Source organism: Prorops nasuta, unplaced genomic scaffold, assembly GCF_024137725.1.
Source record: "Prorops nasuta isolate Cenicafe-Biocafe unplaced genomic scaffold, Cenicafe_Pnas_1.2 PNAS00002, whole genome shotgun sequence".
Classification (NCBI taxonomy): domain Eukaryota; kingdom Metazoa; phylum Arthropoda; class Insecta; order Hymenoptera; family Bethylidae; genus Prorops; species Prorops nasuta.
In genome coordinates, this window is record NW_027116799.1 from 11,989,139 (window position 1) to 12,001,719 (window position 12,581).

The 12,581-nt window shown below is 33.1% G+C and overlaps 1 pseudogene; it reads right to left on the reverse strand.

Annotated features, from left to right (window-relative positions):
* Window positions 1–10,906: 10,906 nt before the first annotated feature.
* On the reverse strand, window positions 10,907–12,180 carry LOC136775682 (putative nuclease HARBI1; annotated as a pseudogene).
* Between the last annotated feature and the right edge of the window lie 401 nt (window positions 12,181–12,581).

The following is a 12,581-nucleotide window of genomic DNA, read 5'->3' on the forward strand; positions in this document are numbered from 1 at the left end:
AACTTTTTTCTCGAAATCTATGGTCTTTAGAAAAAAATTCATGAAAACAAAAATGCCTTAGAATCGCTCGAGGAACATTCTCAAATTTTTTCAGAATTTTTTGAGACAATTTTTGATTTTCCGGGAAACTTGTGAAATGGAATTTTCAAAAATGTCTCCAAAAATTCTGAAAAAATTTTAGGATGTTTCTCGAGTGCTTCTAAGACATTTTTGTTCTTATGAATTTTTTTCTAAAGTCCATAGATTTCGAGAAAAAAATTGATAAAGTTGAAAAAATAAAAATTCGTTTCGGCCGCTATGTTTTAAAAACCTATTGGTAAAAAACGATTTCTATGCAAATTTTAGGAAGATTTTTTTACTCTTAGCGTTACCCAGAGACTACGGCGTGGACGTGGTAAAATTCTGTCTCCTTTGGGGTGCTTTTTTCACGTGAGTCCCCTTGCCTCTCACGTCTCGGGGTGCTTGTTTTCCGTGAGTCCCCTTGCCTCTCACTTATTCATACTTTTAGGTGTGCTTTTTTAGCCAACATTTATTGCAAATATTTAAATTACATGTTTTGCAGAAAATTCTTGTTCTTATTGGACAGTTTCCATTCGAACAAATCCTCAATTTGTCACTATTAGATCGTCCATGTGCTTTACTTTTGCGACTACTTTTTTGTAAGTAGTATTTGGCAATCGAAATAGTGAACTCTTTTATTCCAACTTTTTTCTTTCCATCGTTAGCAGCATTGAAAATTACAAGAGAATTAGTAATAGACGCCTGTATAAGTCTCATAAAAACTACCCATGTCCATTTTTTTGATCGTATACTTGGGAGTATGTCATTGCAATGTCCGTCATGCAGGTCAACACCTCCCATGAATTTGTTATATAGGTGAAAAGCTTGCGGAAAAGGTATTTCAATTTTAGATTTAGCCTCTGCGCTGTATCTTTTTGAAATAGATAGAGGATTGACACCTGCTGCAGTTGAAGCTATTGAGACGGGCTTCGAATCCATGATAGTAATGAAATTTATGCCACTGTTTACGTCGTGCTTCACCACATATGTCCCTCTTGGAGCTTTCTTATCAAGCACATTTTTTTCTTTGACTCGATTATCTCTGATAGTACCAGTGCATTTCAAACGCAATTTCTTCAAATGTAATACCAAATCCATGTTCGTGAAGAAGTTGTCAAAGTACAGATGAAATTGAGAAATTTTGTTATAACTTATTATTTGAAAAAATGGTTGCAATAAATATAATACTACTCGTGAACCTAAAGCACATTTAGATAACTTATCTCCAATTTGAGAATTCTTGCCGCAATAAAGATCCAAATTCAGTAGATAGCCGTCCGAAGTACACAAGCCCCAAAATTTCAAACCAAATCTTATCGGTTTTCCTCGAATAAATTGTTTCAAAACAGTTTTTGCATAGGATTTGGCCATCATCTCATCAACGGATAGAGCAGTTCTCCATATTCCGAATTTCATGATGTTATTTTGAAAAAGTTTCAGTAGAGAACGAACGCGCCATCCTCGATCATTTGAATCTTTGTCTTTGTTTTTTGAAAACTTCAATTTAGATTTTGTGATTTCAAATTGTTGGCGAGACATTGCAGAAGAAACTACTTCATTAGATAAATACGGATCAGATGACCAGTAATCTCTCTGTGATTTTCTGGGATTGAATGTAGAAAAAATAACTATTCCAATAAAAGTATCAAGATCTTTCAATTTCAGATCATAACCATTGTCTTTACACGCATCAATAATATATTTTTTCATTTCAATAGAAAAAAAGGTTTCAAATAATTGAAAAGGTTCGCTCCTACGTATTATCTTTTTTTGCGATTCGGACAATAATACTTTACCTTCACAAGAATCAGGGTGTAACTTTTCACCCTCAATTCAAGTGAATTCATGACCTTTTTCAAGTTTATCTTGTTTTTCAGAATAATTTGCACGAGCTTTATTATAAGTGATATTGGGTATTTCATGTTCGCAATCTGAATCAAAATCGGAACCAGAATCATCGGAACCTGAATAGTCAGGATCCGGAATCAATACGTTGCGTTCTGAATCACTATTTGAAGAATCTGATTCATATTCAGAAGATCTTACACGTTTCCGCGACATAATGTATGAAATTAATGATTTCGTTTATTTATCACTCATCCGTATGTACAAAAATACGAAAGAAGAGAACAAAAAAAGACGAATATTCATGAATACATGAGACCAAAAATTACGCTTATCTGCCGAAATGAAATGGAAATAAAGGATGAAATTTTTGTCGGAATCTATAAGTCTTTGAAAAAAGAATGAAAATAAGTTAGAATCATTCGAGCAATATTGTAAAATTTTTTCCGAGTTTTCGTAGACAGAACGTTTTTTTACCAATAGGTTTTCAAAACATCGGCCGAAACGAATTTTTAATTTTTCAACTTTATCAACTTTTTTCTCGAAATCTATGGTCTTTAGAAAAAAATTCATGGAAACAAAAATGCCTTAGAATCGCTCGAGGAACATTCTCAAATTTTTTCAGAATTTTTGGAGACATTTTTGAAAATTCCATTTCACAAGTTTCCCGGAAAATCAAAAATTGTCTCAAAAAATTCTGAAAAAATTTGAGAATGTTCCTCGAGCGATTCTAAGGCATTTTTGTATCCATGAATTTTTTTCTAAAGACCATAGATTTCGAGAAAAAAGTTGATGAAGATTGAAAAAAAAAATTCGTTTTTTCCGCCATTTTGTAAAGAAGCAATGGTTCAAGGTCAACAAAAAAATTCCCTGTTAAACTTCAACTTCCATGATCACCTTTGATCACGGTCGCAAGGTGATATCTTCACCGTAACACTTCGAAAAAAAATCCTAAAAATTTTTTTTTGCGAAAATTTAGGTGTTTTTTATGTTTCAATCGAGCATACCTCTTTTCCTGTGAGTTTTATCATGATTCTGGCAACGGATTCTGAAAGAGCATGCAATTTTACATCAGAATATGTGGTTCAAGAATTTTTTCAACGCCAATTACATAGGAAAAAATCACTTTGAAAACGTGCAAGAAATTTTGACATTTTGGACGTTAATGGGTTAATATATTACTTGTTTCTCCCATAAAAGACATTTGAAAGTTTTTAAAAATCGCAGTTTTTTTTGGGTTTCCTCTTATAAAACCTACTACATTTTTTATGAAGCTGCTGCATGCAGAGGGCAAAGCTTTAGATGCATTTGAGGCTACCAATGCACATGAGTGACAAATGCATGGCATTGTAACCAATAGTGGAGAGTTCTTTAAAATTTTCGTCTTGAACGAATCATTCCTTCCAATCATCACCGAAGCATTATCACAACCAAGACCAATAATATTTGATAATGGTATTTCTTTCTTAATAAGTTCATTGGAAAATGCATTAAATATCTTTTCCGTTGAACAATCACTTGCGTCCATTTGATTAATTGAAGCAAATCAGTTTGAATACACAATGATTTATTGTCGACATATCTAGTTAGCAGGGTCATCTTTTTTTCATTGCTAATGTCTGACGTTTCATCCACCAAAACTGAAAACTTTTGGTGCTTCAAAGTATCAGTTATTCGTCTCGTTTCATAGGGACATACAACATTATTAATAATATTTGTTAATTTTAATCTCCCTAGAAACATAGATTGCAAAATGCCTGGCTCTTTACCAATTTCCTGAAAGATATTTAATAACTCTCCACTATAAGAAAAAGGAATATTATGCTCTACAAAAAATGTTGCCAATTTAATTTCGGCCACTTTAACTCTATCGTTAAAGCTAAGCTTTTCCTCCGCAGAAGAAGTAATAGGAATTGTAAAATCCCGAACCTCTGAAATATTTAATTTTTTCATGTTTTCAACATGATTTTGGGCTTTACTATGTCTATCGACTTGCCATTTGCCAGACGCTAATGTTTTATTGCAGGCAACGCAAAACACCTTATCGGTATCATTTGGTACTTCCTGCAACCAAACTCTCCACTCAGGATGGTCATCAAACCATTCGTATTTAAATTTTTTAGGTCTATTTTTTGAGACCTTATCCTTTGAACTAATAATTTAAATACGATGTGAACAATATTGCAGTACTCAAAATTTGCAGTTCAGATGCCAAACAAGAAGCGGATATCCTTTGTAACAAGAAAGCGCGCTTGTCACTGCCACCAAAGCACAAAAAGTGCTTAACTGTCACACAGATAATTTTCAAATAGTGTGTTTAAATTCACTTGAAAATGAATCACTCAAACAATGACATATACCCTTATCACGATAAATTCTTTTCTCTATCACCAATAAAAGAAGTGCACCAATTAATTACACGAATTGACTTGCTTCTATTTTGAAGGAAAAGAACTGTGTATTTATTCCTCGTACCTGTCACTATTAGCAATACTGGCTAATATACATCATAAACGACTTTGTGTAGAACGTGATAACCATGTAGCTATATAAATAAGAGAGAGAGAAAAAGAGAGAGAAATATAACTCTTGATATGGAGAGAAAGAGAAAAGCGATCTAAAACAATTTTTGCATGAACATTTTGAATAAATTCCTTAATATTATTCATTATTACTGCAAATTAAAAGCAGAAATTAAAAAAAAAAGAAAAAGAAAAGTAGGAATCGATCCAACGAACGCTAATTCTGTCGTTGTGCTTTCTGCCACTTCACCAATCATCTTTACTGATGTGCAAGTAAATTAATTATTGGTGCTTCAATTAAATTTACTTAACAATAACAAACATTATCTACCACTTTCTTGGCAACTCCAAGGAAGCTACAGCAACCGAAGTAAGAAAAAAAATTTAACTTGACTTGTTCCCTGTCACAAGTTTAAAGTCACAGTCGATCAGTGTCCTTACTTTTGTACGCATCACAGGGTTTGCAAATTTTTGTTCAATATAAGTAATTTTACCTACAACATACATTATGTATTGTTAAATTTTGTGTAAAAATTTGTTTATATTACATTACATTAAAATAACTTCAAACTTTACTTAATTGTGATTACGTCTACAATAACTGTCAAAACTATAACTTAGAGTCAACGAACTACTTTGTATTAATATTTCTTAAAATATTTTACAGAATGGCCAATGAAGGACAAGCGATGGAAAGTACGTAAATAGAAACCTTCCTAATTAATTAATAACATTTGCAATAGGCATCTACAATAAATTTTTATTTATTACAGCTTACAACAGGCAACTCCTTAGCCTGGAAGCTCGCCTAAGGATGCTGGAGGAGGCAATGGAGACCATTGGGCCTATCCTCAGGGAGCAGCAGGGGTTGACGCGGGAGGTGAGGGAGTGGATGGCCTGGCATCCACCCCAGCAACAGCAGCAGCTACAGCAACAGCAACAACAGCAGCAGCAGCCGCAGGAGCAGCCGCAGCCGCAGGAGCAGTCGCAGCAGCAGCAGCAACAACAGCAACAGCAGCAGCAGCAGCAGCAACGACAACAGCAACGGCAACAACAGGTTGCTATTCTTGGCCGATCCAGACTTCGAGTAGGATTACAGGACCAACCCAATGTGAATCGTAAGTAGACTCTAATGACTCTATTTTAAATACATAGCAAATATAAATATGCATATTTCTGTAACTCACTTATTTTTCATTTCAGAAAGAGGCATACGTGGAGGACGGGCACGAAGATTTTGGGTTGCCCCGAATGCTGAAAGAAGTTTGGGTCGGCACCAAGTTAATAGCAGAGGAGGAAGAGGTGGAAGGGGCGGAAGAGGTGCAACACGCGCACCGAATAATAGTGCTGGTGGTACTGGCGGAAATCCGCAACCTATTTTTAATTTTAATTATTTTTAATAAAAATAATTAAAAATATTCGTGTCTTATATATTTATATTATTTTATCTTTCTCTCTTCCTTTTCCAACTTTTTAATTAGTATTTCAGGTTTTCAATGGATGTATATGAAATAATAAATTAAGTAATTTAAATATATATGATTATTTTAGCATTTATTAAAACCTTCCAATTCTTACAATTATTTATATTAATTTTAAAGTAAATCTATATATTAAATAATATAAATACACATATGTTACAATCTAACAAATCTCAAACACGTGAAATCAAATCAAAATACAAAATAATAATTGTTGTTCTCTCGCTACCTTATGTCATTTGACTCAAGCTAGGATAGGTATACCGTACATACAAGCGAACTCGAGAGAGGGAGAGAGAGGTCTGAGAAAACTATACCGCTCTCCCTCGCAGTCGAGACATACCGAGGTTACGCGACGAAGGCCGAAACATAGATGTACCCAAGTAATGGTGTTTGTGCAGCGAGTAGCAGGGTTTCACATGGACGCTCTGAACGGCTTCATGTATTGGTGGGTAGATGGACGCTTGGTGGGGAGTGCTAGCGTCCGCAATCTAACATCACTGCTGGGAGATGGTGTGGTAGCTCTGCCTAGGCTGGCGCGGATTTTGAATCCGTAGATTACTCCCAGTGCTGGTGGGAGAAGGCTGCGCTGAACGTGGAAATACATAGGCGGAACGGGGGAAGGGGAGAGAAGATAACTTTCATACAATTATTTCCACCATTTACTCTTCTTCCGTGTGCGGCGATTACAAACTCTTATTTTAGAGAACTACAAGCCGACACAAGGGAGATTGTTCGTTCTCATAATGTATGTACAAAAAAGGGGCATCAATATTGACAACGGTGGGCCGCGCGCGACCTCACTGCCTTGTTGTCACGCTGCGCCGAACCGTGCTATACCGCCGTGCTCCGTACACAACTTAAGTAAGTCGGAAATAATAAACGAATCTTCCGACGGGGGAAAGTAGGGTGGCGCCAGGCTACGCGGATGGGGCAACGGGAAAGAAATAAGGTTCGTAACGTCGTACCACGTTACAACATGTTAAAATTGTTTCTTAATTAACATTTTGTAACAGCATAGTAAATAAAAAAAGTGAATCATATTTAAGAATATTACTGTGGTTCAAGTGTTTGTCGTCAACGGTTACGAAGTTGATTGAGACCGTTTGAAAAAATTTCATTCCTCTCTTTACAGTATATTTTTTGTGTTACTAATAACATACACACACATACACATGTACACATTGGTTGATTGCTTAAATATGTTGACTTCCAGCGAAAGAGTGATTCGTGAAAAATATTACTGTTTACTGGAAAATACATCATCATCATCGATTGAAAATTATATAAATTTTACTAACAAGTGTAATAAAGCGATAAAAAGTATAAAATCATATTTGAATATGAAAATTAGCGTGGGAAGAAAAGTAAGTGCAGAGGCAAAACTCATTAGAATAATTGGTTTAATGAGAATTGTTGAAAAAAGAAGAACTGTTTAATGACAAAAAATGAGAAAATTGGTAATGATAATGTTGAAAAGAAAATAAATAAAAAAAAATGAAAAAAGGTACAAATGGTAAGAAGTACAATCAAATTTTAAAAACAGACATCAAACTGGTGTTGTTGATCTAGGATCGATAACTTGTCGGCTCCCTAGTGCCGCGCGATGGTTGTAGCGGGGCGGCGGCGGGACAGGCGCAGGGCCTTACCTGCTTCCGCGAGCTGCCCCGACACACGTAGTTTGGATGTCAAAGGTGACACAGATAGTGCCGATAAGAGTGCCCCGCCGCCGAGATAGTGCGACCCCACCGACAGCCGCCACACTAAGAGGAAAAAAGGAAGGGTGCAGCGACTGCCAGGGAGCCGCGAACCCATATCGGACGACAGGACACCCCAGCCCTTCGGGCCAGCCACCAAGGGCGAGAGCGAGAGCGAGAGAAGGCGAGAGAGAGAGAGAGAGAGCCGAGAGGAGAGCGAGGGGGAGAGCGAGAGAGAAAGCGAGAGAGAGAGAGAGAGAGAGCGACAAGAGAAATAGCGAAGAGAGCCTGCCTATTGTAAGCAGAAATTAGGGTGATTATTCGTTTTGTGATAAAGTCCTTTGACGTCCCGAGGTGTGCTAGGGCTTTAGGGCTCGTAGCACCGAACGGTTTTATAGGGAACCGCTGGCCCTGCTCACCTGTCACGGGTAAGCGGGCAACTTAGCGGAGTGGTCATTCCGTCGGACCGATAACGGAAGCATATAGGGCGGTATTCATAGTCGTGTCTCAAGTCAGTTCTTAAGTCCTGACTTTATTGAGGCTGCCTTATTGATATAAGACAAACCTATTGAGACTAGTATTCATAGTTCGAAATGAAGTCAGTCTTAATGAAGAAGCATCAGTATAAACAATGTCTTTTTAATTTAAACTTTACTTGACAAAGCATTTACTTAAGCAAATGCTTATATGCTTCGACTGTTTTCGTAATCTTTCTCTTAGAACGTCCAATGAAAAGACTGCGATTTTGTGGTAAAATTTAGTTGAGATGTCTATCTTCATAGTAATATTCAATGGGATGTACTATATACATTATACATACATATTTATGTAAATATGTATACGTGTGAACATATGTTTTTACAAGCATGAGACTGAAATTCAAGTGAAGGTTACTTAGGGCAAAATTCAAAAGCAATAAGATTATAATTTTAAAAGATTAATTAAAACAGATGTCAAAAATAAAGAAACTACAGCTTTTTTCTCATTTTCATATGAAATAATACTTTTTAAGGTAATATCTTTACATTTATTTTAGTTTAAGAAATTATACTAAATTGAAATTAATTTTAACAGAGAATGTCACAAGCAAAAAAAGGTGTAAACTCCAAATACAAACATTATTCATCCTTGGAAAAAAAATTATTCCTTCAAATATTAAACGACTACAAACATATTATTGAAAATAAAAGAAATGACGGTGCAACATTAAAAGAGAAAGAGCAGGCATGGACATTAATTTGTAAGATATACAATGAGTCAACAATTGTTAATGATCGAGTAAGATTAGCACATGTTTAGTTATGTGAAAATAGTTCATAAATTGAAATATTTTCTTACTTTATAGAGAGACTCAACGCAATTAAAAAAACTGTGGAGAAACTTGAAGCAAGCACAGCGAGATGCACTAACCAAAGAAAGACAGTCTTCTTTGAGAACCGGTGGTGGTCCACCAGAAGAAGCATTTAATATCGATCCAGATATAAGTAATATCGCTCCTCATTTAATGGAGACTGCGCCAGTAGTGTTCTCTTGCAACATGTCTTTAGCAGAGATTGCAGGTATTTGCTGTATCGTTAATAGATTTTAGAACATCCAGATAAAAATAAAGTTTTTAATCATTTTTAAATACATACATATATAAATATTTATAAACTGATTGTATTCCTATGTTTTTATCTTTACAATTAAACAATACACTTCATATTGAGACATTTCAAATTATTTATTTCTTATTTCAAGTAATACATTACTTAATATTTGCATACTTTCACCAATTGTTCTGAAATTAATATTATTTTTATAATTACATTTCAGATAAAAGAGACACTATACTTTCCTTCCCTTTAAACTGTGACTCGATTGAAAATGAGAGTATAGATCCTGACGATCCAGATTCAATATCGCAGACTAATTCCTCTAATTTGGAAGGTACATATCTTTTAAAGAATATTTATATGAAAATTTTTAATGAAGTTGTAATCTTTAAATTATATAATCAGTGGTAAAAATGAAATACAACAAATACAGGTTTTCAATAGCATTTGGTATATTATATATTTGATCTGAAAACTTAAACTATACATTTAATAATACTGTTTATAATACAGTACTTAAATATATGTAAATTTATTTTACAGACTTAAATGTAAGAGAAGATATAACAATTGTAGAAAATAGTTCTACGGGGCAAAAGAGAAGTTTTGAAAGATGTTTAAACGTAAGAAAAAAAAGGGTCAAAGAAACAGAAGAAGAAACATTAAAACTTGCAAGAATAAGAAGAAAATTATCAGAAGAAGAGCAAGTTGCCGAAATAAAAATAAATTATGAGAGTAGTATTGCTGAAATGAAAATAAATCATTTAAATGAAATTCATCAGATAGAAAAAAATTATTTACAAGAAAAATATCATTTGGAGTTAAAATTAAAAGCAGATCAGTTAAAAACTATAGGAAGCTAGAAAACTGTTTAATCTATTGAAGAACCTGTTATTACGCTTAAACTCTAGAGATTTAATAAAGAGAGTATGCAAAATTTGAATTGATCATGCAGCAACAAAATAACTATAATTCTCCTTTATACTGTTTACTAGTACATATATATAGTCTGAAATATATAGCTATATTATAATATAATGATAAAACAAAATTAGCTTAATTGTTTTCTATTCATACATTATATGTATTTATATATTGTTAATGTAATATAAGAAAATTATATATGAATGTTTTTATGTAATTAAAAAGTAAAAGATAATTAAAGTATATCTAGAATGATTCTACGTTTTTTGATGTTTTTCTACGGAATAACTAATTAAGTTTTTCAGTTCATAAGTTAATAAAACTTGTACGACGACAAAACTGTTTTATATAAGAATTCATATTTGTTAAAATTATTTTTATATTGAAGAAATAATAAATATATATATATTGCAGTTATATAAAATTATTTAATTTCATTATATTGAATTTATGTAAATCGATACTAGAATCCATTCAATGATAATTTTCAAAAATAAAAAGTTATATAATTTGTACAATATTAAAATTGAGGAAAAAAAATTACAAAGGGATTTAAGAAAGGCAATTTTATTTTAAAAGGAAACAAAGATTGAACCAATATGATTTAGTCACTAATATAATTAATCCAAGTATATTTTTTGCACAAATTAGTCATTTAATTAATACATGCACATAATTATTTATTTTTAAATTTTCGGTATTTCCTTAATGTTCTGCAGAGCATCGTCGTATGTTTTATGCTTATATTATTGCAAAAGTCATAATGCATTCTTAATTTTGATTCACCTGAATAATCGTTCAATCAGTGCAGATCGAATAATAAAGCCTTCACCTGGCTGCCAATGAGGCTGTTCAATTTCAGGTTGATTTTCATCAAGAACATCTTCATCTTTATCTTCGAGCCATTCATCATTCAATAATAAACTTAAATTATGCAATAAGGCACAAGCAATAATTATTGAGGTGCAAGTTTTTAATTTTACAGTTAAACCTTTCGATAAAGAGGGAAATCTTCTTTTCCAGATTCCAAATGATCTTTCCACCACAATCCTTGTTCTTATCTGAATGTCATTATACCTTTTAAAAGAAATGATAAATTTTATTCTTACATAAACATTATAAGTTTTTATATGGTATAAAAAACAACTAAAAATACCTTATTTCCTCTTCAGTTGTGGGATTATTTATTGGTGTAAGTAAAAAAGCTAAGGCTGGGTAACCGCTGTCACCAACCATCATGCCATTCAGCTGTCGAGTTTGATACCTCATATAAATTGTGGAATTCTGAAAAATCCTGCTGTCATGCTCGCTCCCTGGCCATTCTGGTACTACATCTAAAAACTCCGTATTTGGTCCAACAACAGCCTGAAAATATTTATCACTTAAAAGCATAGCTCTACACTATAAAACATTTCTTTCATATAAAATTTGTTAACTATTGATAACGGACTGAGTATCTGGTTGTGCAAATGGATAAATTTGTACAGATAAAATTGATGATAAAAGAAATAGGAAAGTATTACTAGGAAGGTGTTTAAACATAAACAAAAAGAAAACCAAAGTTTTCATATTTGGGAGAAGGTTTATTTAAAAGGGGGAATGAAATGCAAATGGACGAAAGGTTGGATTGAAGAAAAATCTGAGTTATAAATTAGGAAGGAATAATACACCTGACTGCCAAATTAGATTATAATTAGAATAGCATGAGCAATAATTTGTAATTTCTAAATATGTAGGAAGGAAAAGAATATAGTGTATAAAAGAGAAAAGCTGAAAAAAATAAGATGAACCTCTGAATTTGTTTAAAAAAAAAGACTACTATACATATGTTGTTGGTTTAAGAATATAATTTGTTGCTTACCTGGACATTTAAAGAAAAGTAACCTTTCCTATTTCTATAAATCTCATTTACACTTTGTAACTTTGTGCTTCTTAATTAGACATATGTGCAGTCTATAGCTGCATCAATATTTGGAAGACCAATAGCGCCTGAGCCATAACCCAACTTCTTAAATAAAAATCTGTTTTTTTCCTTTGATTCATTACTGACTGGCATTTTAATGTAATCTGAAATATGGCTAGCTAATAATAATGAAACCCTTTCAATAATTCGGCTAACAGTAGGTTGTGATACATGTTCTATATCTCCAATGACAAGCTAAAAAATATTATGATTAGTGTAAATACACCTTTTTCATCTTCCAATAAGATATAATTTTTAAATTATATATTAACTTGTAATAATAATAAAGATATTTTTCAGGTATATTTTCTTCTTACCTGAAAACTAGCACTTGCGTAGTATCTAAGAGTTATTAATATCTGCAAAACTGGAGCTATTGGCAGTCCTCTTTTGTTTAACTTATTTAATTTTCCTTGTAATAATGGTAAGATACCATGCTTAACAGATTCCTTTGAAAATCTAAATCGTCCTTTGAATTCTATGTCGTTCCACCG